This window comes from Electrona antarctica (genome assembly GCF_951216825.1).
Source record: "Electrona antarctica genome assembly, chromosome: 24".
In the NCBI taxonomy this organism is placed as follows: Eukaryota; Metazoa; Chordata; class Actinopteri; order Myctophiformes; family Myctophidae; genus Electrona; species Electrona antarctica.
In genome coordinates this window covers 18,570,961-18,590,042 of record NC_136803.1, presented here as the reverse complement: position 1 = coordinate 18,590,042, position 19,082 = coordinate 18,570,961, and the positions used below count along the sequence as shown (strand labels likewise).

The window sequence follows — 19,082 nt, the reverse complement described above, 5'->3', positions numbered from 1 at the left end:
ATGAAAAACACGGTTATATTGACCTTTCATAGACATAGTAGTAGATGAGATGAGTTCAGACATGCTAGTGTTAGATAACAACAGCTGGAGTGCGTTGGTACTTCCGTACTCTTCTGAGCTTCTTGATTGATGAGACCATGGTGCAGATCCTTGGCCTCACTTCCCTGTTAGGGGAGGGGAGATGGTGAGACGTTGATTCACATAATATTCATAAATTAATGTGCTACTTCGTCAAGCTATGGAGTCACATAGAAGTAGCAAAAATAGCCGATCTACAAGCTCACAACCAGAATCAACTTTAAACGAGCATAGCAATTTGAGAACATCCTGTCTGAATATACCGCTAGGTTGGATGTCTAATGCCTCTGACATTTAGTTGAAAGCTGTCAGACAGGTGGCTGGCGCTCTCCAAAGTTCAACACCTGTTCTCTAATGGCCACATCCAACAGGAGGTAGGCCTACTGTGTGAGTTGAACAACACAACAGTGAGCCTAGTGCAGAAATGGTTTGGACTGAATTCACACAGCACCTGTGACATTATCTTTCATCCACAGTGGGAGGGAGGGTTAAGTAAGTAGCCTTGCCGAGCCATGGGGCCCATAGGTAGCTGGTATGGGAGGGAGGGTTGGGGCTGCAAAATGTTGAATGGATCTACACCAACTTCTGAAAATGCTTAATAACAATGACAAGGATGTTAGGGAGCTGGCTCGATCCTCCCTGTTCCTGGACCAGTGGACATAATGGGCTATATGCATCCAAGTCTTCCACGTTCAGCTTGGGCCATGTCAACGTCGCCACACAAATGATACAAACTATGAAAAACCACAACATCAAATAGTCAAATGAAATAAGTAAGTAAGTAAGTAAGTAAGTAAGTAAGTGAGTAAGTAAGTAAGCCTTGCCGAGCCATGAGGCCCATAGGGCATGCAGGAGCCTATCTCATGTTTCTGTAGCGTGAGGCAGCTTGATGTACAAGTACACCCCCTGGACATGATGTACAAGTACACCCCCTGGACATGACGCTAGTATGTCGCAGGGACTTACGCTCACGCACCTAATATAACCTCATGTCACCAGACTTTCCAAGACGAAGTACCCAGTCTAGGGGCGCGTTCGGAAATAGCGCACTGAGCGCACTGTGCAATGCAAACTAATAGGCGAGTGCACTCCGGTGCGGTATTTCCGAACACGCCCCTAGGTTACTGTCAGACGAGCCCCCCCCCCCCCCCCCCCCCCCCCCACACACACACACACACACACACAAAACAGCATGTTTGTGTGACTGACACAACTGGAGGACGAGGACGCACGCACTGTGCCAGCGAAGGCTAGTCAGATATTTGCCGGCTGTACGAGGCTCTTTTCTCGGCCACTTAAACATATACCGTGTTAAGGACCTCCAATATTTACAAGTGAGTTTGGTGCTAGCCGTGAGTATGATTTGACTTTTATGGAGCCAAAACCTTTCCAGAACTGACTTTGTTTCGTCTCTAAAATAATCGACCCTAACGGACAACGGGCGCATTTCGGCCTGATGGGCCTTCCTCAACACTGACTCTAACATGTAAAGAAAATGAAATACGGTTGACTTTGGCTTTATCCAATTTTCCGATTTAGATTCTGGGATGTTGTGCAAATTATGACATATTTTCCTATAATTTGCATATTTACATGTACAATTTCAGTAATGATTGTCTTCATGTAAGTTAGCAACTGGGGAAGTTTCATGGTAATAACTATTTTAAATCATCCTGAGAAATATAAGCCAATGCAAATACCTAATTTTGTGGATATTGTAGTCCTTCTCATTGTTATTTTTTCAGAACATGTAAATACCTCTGAAATCATAATATACCTCCAATTGCATACATACACATATTGTACATGTGTATTTATCCAGGAGAATTTACATACTTTATGTGTGAAGGTCCAGGTTCTTTACAGAAGTCAACACATTCAGCCATAGAGTCAGACCCGTCAGAGCAGTTGCCAGTTCCCTCCTCCTCACTCTTCCCACTCTTCATCGTTGTACAAAGTGAACTAGAGAAACGATCTAGAGAAAGAAATGAATGATGATTAAGAACGCAAAAACAAACTATGAAGACAAGTTAAGATTAAATAAGGATTTGTAAGCAGGTTTATGAACTGTCCACAGACCACCAATGAGACGGAGGGTGGATTGAAATTATGTCATCTGCATTGTTAACTCCAACATTTGGATAACTCTACCCAATATAGTCCGGCAGCTGACAGGCTTCTTTTGTTTAAAGTGGGAAATTTGGTATATAGTCTTTATTTTATTTTATGGGAGGGACAGACAGTAGGCTGACAGGAAATGGGGAGAGAGATGGGGGGAAGACATGCAGTAAAGGCCGTCGGGATCGGGAGTCGAACCCGCGGCACACTGCCAGACTGGATTACCAGCCAAGGTGCCTGGACCACTGAGCCATGGCCCAGGCGTATATAGTCTTTTTTAATGGCCTAAAATATTGTCTATACATTCATGAATCCACTTGCTGACCAACTGTTAGTATTGGGCAATTTTTTCTCCATTAACATCCTATGGCATAGGCAAAATTGTCAAAAATGTCAAACTTTCATAATGCTTTAAGTAGCATGTGACATGTCGAACTAGGGGGTTTTCATGATTCCGATTACATTCCAAGCATTCGTTTTCCACAAAAAACACCCTTTGGGCTAAAAACGGCCATAGACGTCATGACAAAATGGTCAGCACAAATGTGATGAGGTCAGCACATTTTGGGCAAGTGGCTATGGCTGTTTTTAGCCCAAGGAGTGTATTTTGTGCAAAACTAATGCTTGGAATGGATTCAGAATCATGAAAACCCCCTAGTTTGACATGTTACATGCTACTTAAAGCAAAAGGAAAGTTTGACATTTTTGCCATTTTTGCCAGCCATAGGATGTTAATGGTATAGCATCACAAGAAACCCCTATAAAAGAATATGACAGCCGGTCAGCAAGTGGATTCATGAATATATGTATATAGACAATATTTTAGGCCAATAAAAAAGACTATATACCTATATAGACTATAATTTCCCACCCGTCCGCCTCGACTGCCGGACTAATATAAAGACTAAGAGGAATGAAATACTCCTCACTAATAGACTCTGCCTTGCCAGAAACAACACAGATAAGGCTACTGGTCATGCAATGGACACCAAGTAGAAAGTAGAAGTATGTAGGCATGCCATTTTGCAGAGCCTAAATATACATTTTTGTATTTATGTTTTTTGTATTTATGTTTTTTCTTTCAATTGTTTTTCAAATGTACGCACGCGCACACGCGCACACGCACGCGCACACGCACACGCACGCACGCGCACGCACACGCACACGCACACACAGTCAAGTGACATGAGTGTCTGTCAACAAAAGAATAGCAGGGTGAGTCCAATAGTCCATATCCATTAGCTTGTAATGTTTGACATTCATTTTTTGCACAGACGAAAACAAAAGCCTGGGTACAGAGGCTAATGATTGACTGACAGTTAAAATTCCAACTGTTTGCACAGCTAGCGGTATGGGCCGTAGTGCACTACAGTATTTACCCTGAACTTTAGAATTGTATAATGTCTTAAATGGACGGTACCAGACCATTACTGTAAATCAGCAGTTCCCACCTGACTAGATGGTAAGGTGTATGCGTTAGTGATGTGCGGGGTCAGGATCTTTTATGACGTGCAGGTCCCACATGTATTAATAATTTGACTCGTCCCAGCCCGCCCCGCACCGGCCCACACATCAATAATATGTGGCCAAATTTGACTGAGGGACTGCCATTGGATTTTTTTTGAAAGCAGGGAATCATAGCTTCAAATTGATATATTGGTTGTTCAGTTTGATCCACCAGTTTTGGAGATATAGCTTATAGAGTAATTCATGTCTTGCAGAAAACAGCGAGTTGAGAAAACAGGCTTGAAAGGTTCACTTCTGTGGAGTCTAACATTACACCTAGCTACATGTTTAAGCATTTATTTCATAGCATGTCGATTTCAGCTCTGATACAGTATTAATTTCAGACATGCTCTAGTATGTGAAGAGTCTGCCTGTGCTATTAACTAACTTTGGATAAAATATAAATCTGCACGCCACCACTTGCTGGTTCAAGAAGTGTATTTTGTTAAGACCACCAGCTATACCACCTGATGAATTCATCATGGATTTAGCTTCATATGTCTTGAAGTACAACTACTTTAGTTTTGACAACGAATTTTATTTGCAAGTATCTGGTACATCTATGGGTTCAATTTTTGCACCTAATTTTGCTAACCTGTTTATGGGGCATTTTGAAGAAAACTGTGTTTACAACTCTACAAAGAACATATATCAACAAAACATTATTAAATGGTATCGATCCAGACGGACCTAGGCAACCTCTCCCACCTGGTCAAACCCCACACAAAAAACCTGGGTGTGCTTTTTGACTCAGAATTTAAATTTGACAAACAAGTAAACGCAGTTGTGAAATCAAGCTTCTTCCACCTCCGCTCCATAGCCAAAAAAAACATTTCTCTCCACTTCCAACTTAGAAACCGTCATTCATGCCCTCATAACATCCCGTTTAGATTACTGCAATTCCCTTTTCACTGGTATCAGTCAGTCAGCCCTAAACCGTCTCCAACTAGTCCAGAATTCAGCAGCCAGGCTCTTAACCGGCACCAAGAAGAGAGACCACATCACCCCCGTCCTGGCTTCCCTCCACAGGTTACCAGTGAAGTTCAGAATTCATTTCAAGCCCCTTTTATTTGTTTATAAAGCTCTGAATGGCCTAGCCCCTGCCTACATCACAGACCTGGTAAAATACCCCCCCACCACTAGGCACCTCAGATCCACAGACCTTGAGCTTCTAGATGTCCCGACAACCAAGTTGAGGCTCAGAGGTGACCGTGCCTTCTCAGTTGCAGCCCCTAGGCTGTGGAACACCATCCCCTACTCCATCAGAACCTCCCCCTCCATTGACGTTTTTAAATCCAGATTTAAAACCCTATTTTAACCCTGTATTATTAAATGTTATGCTGTAATCCGTAATATGTATTAATTTAATTATTGATTTGAACTTCTTGTCCAGTGGGGTACCACAAACACTATGTGTCTTTTTTATACTTTATGTCCACTTTGTTTGAGTATAGACCTTATTTTGACATTTATTTACTTATTTAATTGGATGTTGATTTCCTTATGTATTATGGCATGACTTTGATATTATTCCCTGTATTGTTGTAATTGGTGACTTTCAATAATATACTAGGAATGTTCTACAGAAGTACTGCACCTTAAGTCACATGAATGGGTTCTTCACAGCTGCTATCTGATGAATGATTACTATATACAATTTAATTGGTTGTTTAAACCTACTGTTGTGTATTTAATGAATGTCAGCCTATTCTCAAACTATGCCTGAAGAAGGCCGAAAGGCCGAAACGTTGCTACGACTCTTAACAAAATAAACTTCTTGAACCAGCAAGTGACGGTGTGCAGGTCTCTCCTCCTTCCTTAAAACGTTTGCTGTTCTTCCAAGACCTATACGCACCTGCTATAAAATTGAACCGGGTGTGCGGAAGTCATCTCTCAGATAAAATGTAAATAAATTCAGTTGTTCTCCTCTGGTGAAAAGCTGGAGGTTGCACGATGGCAGGCTCTCAGTCAAATCTGGTCACATATGCATGCAGTGGTGGAACAAAGTACTCACATTCTTTACTTATGTAAAAGTATCAATACTGCAATATAGAAATACTCAGTTACACAAGTACTCCCCAGTGACTCCCCCCAAGTGACCCCGCCTCCCCAGTGACTCCCCCCAAGTGACCCCGCCTCCCCAGTGACCCCCCCCCCCCAAGTGACCCCGCCTCCCCAGTGACCCCCCCCCCCCCCAAGTGACCCTGCCTCCCCAGTGACTCCCCCCCCCCAAGTGACCCCGCCTCCCCAGTGACTCCCCCCCCCAATTGACCCCGCCTCCCCAGTGACCCCCCACCCCAGGTGACCCCGCCTCCCCAGTGACTCCCCCCAAGTGACCCCGCCTCCCCAGTGACTCCCCCCCCCCAAGTGACCCTGCCTCCCCAGTGACTCCCCTCCCCCAAGTGACCCTGCCTCCCCAGTGACCCCCCACCCCAAGTGACCCTGCCTCCCCAGTGACTCCCCTCCCCCAAGTGACCCTGCCTCCCCAGTGACCCAACCCAACCCCCCCCCCCCCCCCCCCAGTGACCCCGCTTCCCCAGTGACCCCCCCCCCCACGTGACCCCCCCCCCCCAAGTGGGAGGCGAGGTCACTTGGGGGGGGGGGGGGTTCACTGGGGAGGTGGGGTCATTTGGGGGGGGGTCACTGGGGAAGCGGGTCACTTGGGGGGGGGGGGGTCACTGGGGAGGCGGGGTCACTTGGGGGGGGGAGTCAGTATTGGCTTCAAAATATACTAGCTCACAATGCGCCGCAATGCCACTAATATGTGTGTACAGTAAGTGCGTGTGCATAAGTGCCATACCTGGGTGAAGCACACACAGCCTGGACGCCAGCCTCCAACTAAAACCGGGAAGGATAAACCCGATGGTTGACCTGAATGATACACAGAAACGCAACAAGAATCATCACCAACATCCATTTTAGAACATCAGACTAGCAGGATGTGTGTTATTGTTGATATAATCACTTACCGTGTCCGTATCAACCTGGCCCTTATGTTTTCCACCGCTGTGTCACTTATGTGTCACATAAAAACGAAAAAACGAAAAAACGTGATCTGTGAAGTGACTGTGTGACTGTGTGACTGAAAGTTAAAACCGGTCACAGTATATAAAGGTAGTTGAGGTTAATCATTAATGATGCATATAAAACCATGTTATCTACTTTCACCTGTGTTGTTTGTCAGGGAGTCATTTCTTGTAAATGGGCTGACCGTATAGGTCCAAAGTTCACGTGTAGAAGTTTTCTTGTAGAAGTAGCTAAACGGACATAATTCTATTTTATTTGAATGATGAAACTCAACTGCCATTAATAGTTCTTCACTTATAGCTATCTATTTTCAGGTAGATTGTTTTATTTTATTTTACTCAGTCAGCCATATAACTACTAATTTTATTTTATTTTATGAAAAAGGTCATAGCTGGGTAATCTATTTTCAGGCAGATTGTGTTTATTGTATTTTATTTTACTCAGCCATAACAATTTATTTTCTGTTAACCAACTTGATGCGGACACACACACACACACACACACACACACACACACACACACACACACACACACACACACACACACACACACACACACACACACACACACACACACACACACACACACACACACACACACACACACACACACACACACACACACACACACACACACACACACACACACACACGCTAAAGGGACGTATATCTTCTTGTACTTCTGCAATAAACACGCCTTGAAATGTTAAACTGCTATAGACTCCTATAATAAGGCTGCTGCTGCCATTAATGATTAACCTCAACTACCTTTATACACACACACACACACCTTCCATCGTGTACAATGATGACGCTAAGAGCTACTCATGTTACATGTGCAATAATTTGTGCAGTTATGGAAACAGCTGTTTGTGTTTATGCAAGCAAATGTAACACATTTATTTATTTACATATTGTGTGCATGCACAGTCCTACTTTGATACATTTTGCGAAAATAAAGCAATTGAAAGAGAGAAGTTATCAAGTATCATTAATGTCATAATTATATCAAGAGAAGTTATCAAGTATCATTAATGTCATAATTCTATCAACTGGCCCCTGGCCCCTTGCCATTTTTGTAATGTGGCCCACAGGTAAATCTATTTGAGTATCCCTGATCTAAACCTTGTGAGCTTGTAGATCGACTATTTGAACTATTCAAAAACGTTTTTTTTAATAGTAAAAAAGGCAAATAATTTTAGGGATAAGGAGTAAGCCATAGACGAAAATAAGGCCCTTAGCCTTCCTGACCCAAATAGTATGTGGAGTTCTGTGTTTAAGGCCAGGTCCATAGTGATACATTGACCTGTATGAGACTGTCCATATAAAACCATGTTATCTACATTCACTTGTGTTGTTTGTCAGGGATTCATTTCTTGTAAATGGGCTGACCGTATAGGTCCAAAGTTCACGTGTAGAAGTTTTATTGCATTTTGATCAAAGATCCTGGGAGGAGATACATTTTAACAGTTTTTCATATCATTCAAAATGGCGGGTGATCTAAAGCAGAGGTTCCCAACCACCGGTATGCGGACCGGTGCTGGTCCGCGGGACACATGCCCCTGTTACGCGGAAGGTGAATTCCAAGTTTTCCCGTCGTATAGAAATCCATTTGAAAACATGAGTGAGAAAAGAGAGAGAGCCGTTGCGCGTAGAGCGCGACGCCCAATCACCCATTGGAATGCAAATGCTTGCCTTTCAGTCTGCCTTTGTATCCTACTCGTCGAAAACGCTTCCGATTGTGCGAGGGGTGGCGGGGGCGGACGGACGACGGGGACGACGACACCAAACGGCGGTGAAAAGTTGACTCGTCCGTTCACTGACTGTGATTTATAAACGGCTTCGAGTCAGTGTTACTTCCATGTTGCGTAGCACTGTCCACCAATCCTTGGTATCTTTACCGTTCAGCAGCAGCTGTAGGGTAGGCTATTTTGTCACGATCGCGCTAATGAAACCAAACGCTACACGTGATGGTACAGGATTATTATTTCATGTCAAAACGAAAAGACGATGTTATCCAGGTAAAGTAGTGGCCTAAACACTTTATATTAAGGCCGCCTTTATAATGCATTATAAGCTCATTTATAATGCATTATAATGTGCTTATAAGGCATTATAACACTCGTTATAAATGTTTGTAATCATGTATAACAACTTATAACCACGTTTATAACATATTATAAGTGCTGGTCATAATGCATTATTATGCTCAGTGGAACAGCACATTATAACTATTGTGGTGTCTCGCTAAGGGACCGCCGGCCAGGTAGACGCCTCCACGCCGGAGAGAGACAGGCAGAGGGAGGTGGAGCGCCGCGTCAACCTCTCGGACGCATCATAGAGGGGCAGTATGTACTGGCTGCCATCCTCTATCAGAGCGATTGCTTCCCACCTGCGTCTCTCACCTACAGCCTACAAATAGTGCAGCCTCCCTCTCAGTCAAGGTCTGGTCTCGCTGGTGTGCACACGCTATCGAGCACCTGGCGGTAAGACACACACCTCATTCCCTCACTAAATATGCCACGTATATCAAACACTGTAGTAATTGCATGTCTCTCGTCCGCAGGCAAACTACGGCTCAAACTACGGAAACTCTGAATAAACCCCGGGACGGGGAGTAGTTGACTTAGCCTTAGAGTAAGGCAAACCCCTTTGTTGACTCTGTTGCCTATAGCTACGTAACGTCACGTGCCTCGATGACCCTGACCGAAAAGGAAGGGAAATAACCGTTAGATTAAATACCCACCTCACGCCTACCAGGAACCACGGGAACCTAGGAGGAGAGGAAGAGGATAGACATTTGTTGCCCGAGTGCTTCTATGTGAACGCCTACCTTAGTTCACCTTTTCATTTGTCAACTCACTTCTAAATAAATTACATAAATTAAAGGCTACAAATACCCAGTAGCGCTGTCTCTGTGTCTTGGATTTGTGGTCAAAGTGCGACACTATTATAACTTAGGTGGTTATAAAGGCACATAGAGAAGTAATGTCTGTGTCATAATACATTATAACCAATGTGTTTATTAAATGGAATATTACCGACAGTAACTCACTGTTTGGAAAACACTTGCTCCACTTCTGTGAAGATAATCATCTTATTCTGTCAACCAAAGGGATCCTGCCTGCTGACAGTTACACATACATTAGTGAAGCCTGGCATTCTACATCCTGGCTTGACCACTGTATTAGTACAGCTGATGGGCATGCAGCTATAATGAATATGAGTATACGGTATGGGTTAGCTACAGCTGATCACATTCCACTTGGATTCACCATAAATGTTAAGGTTCTGCCCACAATAATGAAAAATGACAGCAATGCTCGTTCTGGTAAACTGGACTGGTCATCTCTGTCCAAGGAGGATTTACAGTCTTACTACATGAAAACTGACAAGCTCTTAAGTAATATTTATTTGCCCACAGATGCTATCAGGTGCAATGATGCTAACTGTAAGAGTGTGGAGCATAAAAACGCCCTCTGTACCCTGTATGACAACATAGTGGCTGCCCTGGTTGAAGGTGGCAAACCCCACTACAAGTATAAGGGCAAATTTCATATCAGACCAGGCTGGAATGAGCATGTAGCAATGTACCATGCTGACGCAAGAGAAGCCTTTAAACTGTGGTTAGGCAGGGGCCTGAGCTTGAGCATAAAATCACAACTAATGCTAGATATAAGTATGCTGTACGTTTCATCTGCAAAAATGAGCAAGTTATGAGGGCAGACTCCATGGCCAGTAAGCTACTGTGTAACAATGTTAATGATTTTTGGAAAGAGGTGAGATCTCTCACTAATAGTAAACCCTCCTTACCCTGCTCTGTAGAAGGAACTTCAGGAGCTGATAATATTGTGCCATTATGGCGACAGCATTATAGCTCTTTATACAACTGTATTAATAGTGATTTGTTTGTGGATGACTCTGATATGAACAATGATAATATGGGTATAACAACACATGAGGTGTATCAAGCCATGCAACATTTGTCTGTAAACAAAGCATGTGGGATGGATCAGATCACTGCAGAGCACCTGAAAAATGCTAGTCTGAGACTAGCACCACTTTTATCTATCAGTTTTACTGGCTTTATGATCCACGGTGTATTACCGGACTCAATGCTTTCAGTATTGCTTGTCCCAGTTATTAAAGATAAAGCTGGTAAGGTTAGTAGCCTTGATAATTATAGGCCCATAGCTATAGCCAGCATCATCTCCAAAGTAATGGAAAGAATTCTACTGGATAGAGTAACTGAGTATATCCACTCCTTTGATAACAAGTTTGGTTTTAAACCAAAGCATGGTACTGACCTTTGTATTTTTGCTCTCAAGGAAATTGTGAGCAAATACAAGTCCAGTAATTCATCAGTCCTCATGTGTTTTATTGATGCGTCCCGTGCCTTTGATAGGATTAACCATAATAAGCTCTTTATGAAAATGAAGCAAAGAGGAGTGCCCGGTTTTATTGTGAGGGTCCTGGCCTACTGGTATGCCCACCAGACCATGCAGGTCAAATGGGGTGGGAGTATATCAGCTCCATTTGGTGTAAGCAATGGCGTGAGGCAAGGGGGAATTTTATCTCCTATCTTATTTAATTTATATATGGATGGTTTGTCTGCTCAACTGAGAACCTGTAACACAGGATGCATGGTCGGAGAAACACTAGTAAACCATCTGATGTATGCAGATGACCTGGTGGTCCTCAGTCCCCGTAGTGCTGGTCTACAACAGCTCCTTGATGTTTGCTCTGAATATGGTGTGCAACATGATATAAAATATAATGCTAGCAAAAGCGCTGTTCTAATATGTAGAACTAAAGAGGACAAACGCCTTAACTTTCCTATCTTTAAACTATCAGACAATAGTCTTGAGGTCTGGAATAAGTATAAATATCTTGGCCATTTTATTACGGATCAAATGACAGTTTAAACATCAGTTTAAGGGTACACTGGCTAAAATGCCTGTATGTTCTACCTGTCGGTTAAGTTATGTAAGCTTTGTATTTGTTTTACATGCTTTTATGATTTTTATTGCCTGTTGTATCTCTTGTATGTTACCCCGTGTATGTATCCCTATGGACCTGAGTCTGCTAATAAAGTTGAAAAAAATAAAGTGTTACCAAAGTAGGTCTACTCAATTGCTCTACTTAAGTAGCAATACTGCAATTTGACCTTTGAGCCTCCCTTCAGTCTGCAGGTTTAGATAACGTATAATCTAAGGCCCTCAAAAAAAACAAAAAAAACAAACAATAAAAGATAGCCTACTTTGGCAGCCCTTGTGCATGCACATTTCTGGTTAGTAAACCACATGCATGCAAGCCGCCTTTGTTTTAAATGGTCCCCCAAACCGTTCACACTTCACACCTATCGGCCAGGGATGCGCTACCCCCAGCCCCCCCCCCCCCCATTGCTAATTTGCCCAGTCAATAATTGATCCACAGTACGCGCCTGCTGTGTGTTGTTAGTTGTAGCCTATATTAAATGATTAAAGTCTTTATTAATTTAATATACAACAAGATATATTAGTGAATGAAAAGCTGAACCTGTGAACCATGAATGAAATAACAAATAGGGGCACACACGCTGCTGTTTTGCATCGCCATCTCCTCCTGTCCTGTCTGTCTGTCTCTATCACTGTGGTCCGTCCATGACACCGTGACCATGCACGTTTATGACAATCTACTGTATTTAGATTGTCAACTGTCAATTATATGACATTATATTGCATAACTTGCAACATTGCTTTTAATTGCACAATTTTAATTGCTTGCACACTTGGAAATATCCTACCAATTTCATATGACATGCCTTTACAAAATATATTTTTTTCACATGTATTATTAGTTTTATACATTTTAGGAGTGAATACATATGTTTCGACGCCTGTGACAGCCTGTCAGCAGTTCAGACAATGCTGCTACACTTGTGTACGAGATAAAAACAGCTGAGGACAAAGCCTACGACCTTTGAGCTGGTTGTCCATTTGGATCCCCAGGTACTTGTATGATACAACCTGCTCAATTTGCGTGCCCCCCATGACCACTGGGTCATGGATGTGGACACCTTTTGGATCGAAGATCATCTCTTTGGTTTTTGTGGTGTTTAACATATTAAGGTGGCTATTATCACACCAGTCTTTAAAGTTATTGATCTCACTGATATAACCCACAGGGTGTTCAACACCCCTCAACAGGCTGACTATTAGTGTGTCATCAGAAAATTTCAAGATGTAGTTGTTAGGCTGACTGCTAGTCATTTGTGTAGGCAGTGATAATAAATGGTGAACTCACCCCCCCTTGTGGCACACCTGTGCTACACAATTTAAAGCTTGAGAGTACCGAGTTCACCTCACACACACACACACACACACACACACACACAGGGTCCACAGCAAAATATATACTGTGTAGAGTGTCCAAGGGACTTAAACTTTGTTTTAACCCTTGGACTGCCCCTCCCAATAGCAGCTTTTCAGTGACATATGATCGAGGATTTCGGACGGTTTTAGGTAGATTACATCGGCCGTTAGCCAAACTAGCCAAAAGTTGCTACATTTTGCTACATTAAACCCCCGATTATAGGGAATTAAACCAGCCCGTCAATTCCGTCAACAGTAGGTTTGGATTAATTAATTAATTCCGTCAACAGTAGGCTAAGGGTTTTAATTTTTCCTTTACTATAAGCCACAGCACATTATGCTTTATGTCTTTCAGGAATTCAGGTTTCTTTTTTTTGTGGCTTTCGCCTTTATTTTATATTTTTTTATGGAGGGACAGACAGTAGGCTGACAGGAAATGGGGAGAGAGATGGGGGGAAGACATGCAGTAGAGGCTGTCGGGATCGGGAGTCGAACCCACAGCACACTGCCAGACATGATTGCCAGACACGGTGCCTGGACCACTGAGCCATGGCCCAGGCCATGTCTTTCAGTTTTTACTGTTTCAGAGACAGACATCCAGTGATGTGTGTGTCATTTGGTCCAACAGTCACACAGTGAGTGAGCTGTGTGCACGTACTGCTGTGGTCTACAAAAACCTACCACAACCTACAACTCTCTCTCTCCCTCTCTATCTCACTCTATGCAGGATGTCTGTGCGTCTATGTTTAGCTCATGTTGCTATACTAAAGGTTTAGGTTTAGGTTTATTTATTTAGCATGTAGTACAAAATATAGACAAATACATATCAAAAAACAAAAATACAATGCAAGGAAAGGAAGAAGCCAGCTGGCTTATTTGGAATCCTTTCCTGTATGGAAGAGGTCATTGATTTAAAACAGATTAAAAATTAAATTAAGAACAATACAAAAGGTCAGATTGGATTTGACTCTGGTATTATCTCAATTATGGTAATTCCAGCAGTGGTTTATTCATGTATAGTTCTCTGATGTTCCTGTTATTCATTAAGTGTTCCTCATCAATGTCAAGTCATTGCTTTAAACATAGCATTATATGTTATATTATATAGTCCTGTTTAAATGGCAAAACTACTACATTTGAAATTTCTAAGAATTTCATTCATTTTTAATGTTATATTTAGGGAAATGTGCACCATCTTGTCACCATTTCAGTTCAACATCTTGATATGTTTTACTCTTAAACAGGGGTTCTCGGGCACGATCCGTGACATTTTCTGTTGTGCTTTTATTTTGTAGTATTGTTTGGCCCATTGGTTGCAATCTGTTGCTTTTGTTACCTGTGTTGTCTCACCACTTGTGATTATTAGTTTGCTCCACCTGTGTTCTGTTGGTCTCTTAGCCAATCACTGTCTTGATTTTGAGTTTTGTTCACCTGTGCCCTGTTTTCCTTGTGTGTATTTATAGCCCTGTTTTTTTGAGTTCCTTGTCAGTTCATTGTTGGATGTTAAGTGTGATGTTGCTTGTATCCTGGATTTTGCTGAATAAAACCTCTAGCATTTAGAGACTAATCAGCCTCTGTGCCTCCCTGTCCTGCATTTGGGTCCCACCTTCTTGATTCACACCGTGACATTCTCAAAGAGGGGTCCGGGGAACATCAGGGTGAACAAGTTCACAAGTATAACCTCGTTGAAGAGGGTGCCAGATTTCTATAGAGCCTTCCAGGCAAAAACCCAGATAAACCCCACCCCAAACAGGCCTTAATTCCGGTATGTAGCGGGAAAAACAATTCTGAATTAGTTCAGTTTTGAATTTGTGAACTGAACTTTGAACTATAGCTCATGTAAAAAGTGAACTTTCCCAACACTGGGTCTGCGTCCAAATACAGTAGGCTACCAATGTGGAGGTCCTTACATGGGAACGGTTTCCACTGCTCACTACTGAAGTGGACGGCAGTTTTTTCCCAGGTTACATAGGCCTACATATGAACTTAAAATAAATCATACATGTTGTTTAAGATCAGCAAATATTTAAATACATTGTATGTGTGTTCTGTGAGAATAAAACGTGCAATGCGCGTGCGCGTGCACACACACACACACACACACACACACACACACACACACACACACACACACACACACACACACACACACACACACACACACACACACACACAGCCTAAATTAACCATTAGCGAATGACAAAGGATAGAGCGACATTGGACTTCCTAACTGTTGTGCCATGCCTGAACTATCACAATGATTGATTTTTTATTTTTTTATTTGTAACCTACAAAACTATAGTCTCAAATTAAGGGAAAACACAAGAACATGACATATTTTGTGAACAGAACATGCAGTAATATGCATGGACAGATTGCTGATGCAATACATCAGAGAATGGTAAATGTACGCACACTGGCTTGTTATTTTCCTAAAAGCCTCCGATGTTTGTTGAAATGTCAGCATTCATGTTAAAGATTTGTCTGTCTTCTGCAGCATGGTCTGCATGTGGCCCATACGTGCGCTCATAGAGAGTAGCATGGCTGTACTTGCGGTTGCCATCCGGAAACTCTACCCCTGAGCCACCGTCGCTTGAAATGTACCTGTTTTTTTTTGCACACAGTGAGCTGTGGTCTACACAGTACAAACAAATTTCCTTTTTACGTTCTATTCGAGAACATTCAGACATTTGATCCTATCTCTCGCTCTTGGCAGGATGTCTATGTGGTTTTTAGCTCATGTTGCTATACTAAAGGTCAGGTTGGTTTAGAGCTTTATATGTCATCATCATATATACTGTGTGTGTGTTAGGTTGCGCACAGGTGGTGAAAAACAGCCATGCTGTTTTCATGCTCATACCCAGCCAGGCACCCAGGCACCCACCCACCCACACACACACATAGCTCTGTAAGGGAGTGGTTGCACCACTCAAAAAGTGCCCCTCAGGGCACAGCTGGTCTCCACCAGGGCAGGTCAGGTTGTGGCCTCCTGGTGGCGCCAATGTGAATAAGGTGCCATTTCTTCTTACGCCTTGAATGGCAATTGGATGATTTGAGGCATTTTGTTCCAAAAATGTGTTTTGCAAAAATCCACCTGCTGGTACAGACATTTTTTGGTTCCATTTCCGAACCAACTTTTAGGGTTCTGAACAAATTAATTTTCAATAGAAACACTCTGAACTGGTTCAATATTAGTTTTGTTTATTTGCTAGAACTCACTGACTGTATGCAAGCAGCAATTATGCTGGCAAAGTTTTGGGGTGAAGTTAAAGCTACAGTATAGTTTCTTTAGGCTATATTTCTTTCCTGATTTCTCAGTATAGTGCACACTTGAACCTGACCATGTATCGTACCAAGCACAATTGTCTCATGATATCATCAGAGGGTAAGGTTAAAAAAGGGTAGAGCCCGCACACCAAAAGGCAGGTAAAAGGTAGGTACTTTCTTATAAAAAAGTTTCTATCTGCTGTGGATCTTCTTCAGATCATATGACCTTCAGAACGGATCGAAATGTAAACTATTTTAGCCCAACCCCCACAGTCAATGTATTGCTGTTTCCTTTGTCTTAAGTTGGGACTTGGGGTGTACATCTGTAAACTCTTTCCACTTGAGAGACTAACTGAAGATGATGGCAGCTTCGAAGCTCACCCTGCATCTAATGTGTCTATTTCTATGGAGAGAGGGTAAAATAGATCTTTATGTTGTTTTAGTCGTAGTCTTTTGAATACATTTAGTTTTAGTTATATTTGTCATCTGAAACGTTTTACTAGTTTTAGTTGACTAAATCTCATATGATTTTAGCCAACTAAATCTACAGTTGATTTTATTGACAATTTTAATTTTATTTTGGTGGGCCTTGATGGCGTTGTAATGTCTTTTTAAATTATTATTATTATTATTATTATTATTATTATTATATTAATTTTATCGAGAATAGCCGGTATATGACTTGTCTTAATTCTACTGGATCTCTTCTCCACTAGTACCTCCCTAACATTCTAGTCTAGTTTTATTTTATTTTTCTTAATTGTCAATTTATTTAGTCATACAGTAGTTGCTAATTTTCATTTAGTTTTTGTTTATTTTCCGTCAAAGAAAATAGGTAGTCAACCAACATTTTTTGTCTATGTTTTAGTTAGTTCATCCATCTATGTATCTATCTCCAGTTCATTTTGCTCAGGTATCAGTGCTAGGACAGCAAAAGAGCTTCATAACCACCAATGTAGGAGGCACCGTGACTCTACAATGCTTCTATCACGGCTTCACACTGAGGTACTACTATTGGTACAAGCAACGCCTTGGAGATAAACCTGAGCTGATATCGTCCAAGATCCGAGACAGAGACAATGCTATTTCGACCGATCCCCGTTTCGCTGTGATCTCAGGGAAAGGAATAAATCATCTCAAGATCTCTGATGTGCAAATGTCAGACTCTGCCATGTACTACTGTGGGTTGTCAGACTTTACTGAACTTCAGTTCAAAGAAGGAGTCATGCTCCACGTCAAAGGTTCCTCATCCAGCATCCAAGCGATTGTTCAGCAGCCACGAGAGACATCAGCCCAGCCTGGGGAGTCTGTGACCCTGAACTGTACCGTTCACACTGAGCCCTGTGCTGGAGAACACAACGTCTACTGGTTCAAAAAGTCTGGGGAATCTCAACCAGTATTCTTTTACACCCGTGACCAAGGTTGTGAAACAGCAAAAACATCACAGGGCAGCTTCCACAACTTCTCCATGAAGAACATCAGACCGACCGACACTGGTTCTTACTACTGTGCTGTGGCCTCATGTGGGACGATACTGTATGGAAATGGAACCAGGCTGAATGTCATGACAGCAGGTAACATCACTTCATCTTATTCTCAGAACCTATGGTTCTACATGTATTTAAGCGGACGTAGAATACGTACATCGACAGGCTGGGTGCTGGGCTAAAGAAACTTCAGTAGATATTGGATGGAGCCCGCACACCACAGGTATAAGAAAGACGTTCTTTATTGAGAATTCTGACAACGTTTCGATCTATTTGATCTTCATCAGGTCAAATAGATCGAAACGTTGTCAGAAAGAACGTCTTTCTTATACCTGTGGTGTGCGGGCTCCATCTACATGTATTTAACCCATTAAAACCGGGAAAGCATCGTTCAAGCTAGGTTACATCTTGTGTACAGGTACATAAGAGTATAAACATCTGCTATTTTTTAAAACTGTTTGCAAAATCTTTAAAGGGTGAGAACTACTGATTTAGAAGGCATTTGTAGAATCGGCCTCAGGTCTGAATGGATATGCAATATGCATTTATCTGGCAAAGTAATCTATGTTTCTGCAAGTGACAAGGACATTTTACAAATGTAATGAAGAGATGTAAAAATGTATATTTCAGACAATGATTTGTTGGTGTATTGCCTAAGCTTCACACTGGTCGTTTTCATCGTCCTGGTTATCATCATGGCTTCCATCATCTACAAGTTGAAACGCGAAATATATATTCTTAGTACTGGTGAGTTCCAAAGCATTTTACATTTTTGTGGGTATAACACTGGTGCAATAACGCAGGGGAGATTTAATCAATTTTAATTTTAATCAATATGCCTATGTATGTTTTAGGACATCCACATGGTTCCTCGGTGTCTCCTATAAACACAGTGGTTGGTTTTTATTTTATTAATTATTCATTTGACCTCAAGCCTTTAAGGTCTTCAATGCCGCAGACAGACATCTCTGATAATTCCTTCTTTTCTTTTTTTGTTTTTGTTTTAATACCAGCACCAGAATGAAGACAACCTCCATTACGCTGCTCTGAGTCTCAACAAGAAGAGGCGACCCCGAGCACAGAGGAACAGCATGGAGAATGATACTGTGTATGCAGGAGTTAGACTGTAGAATTGGAGTTAAGGTCCTTACAGACTGGACGCGTTTTGGGGGAAAACCGCAAACAAATGCAGCAAAAAACTAATACTAAAAATAAGAGAAACACAGCAGTGTGCAGGTACCTTTAGA

General features: G+C 42.1%; 1 long non-coding RNA gene across 1 annotated transcript; it reads right to left on the bottom strand.

Moving 5' to 3' along the window:
• Positions 1-6,691, bottom strand: LOC306916967. Its single transcript, XR_013789069.1, has 3 exons — positions 6,672-6,691; positions 1,915-2,053; positions 1-164 (listed from the first exon to the last, which is right to left on the bottom strand). It is a non-coding gene; the product is annotated as an uncharacterized lncRNA (long non-coding RNA).
• Between the last annotated feature and the right edge of the window lie 12,391 nt (positions 6,692-19,082).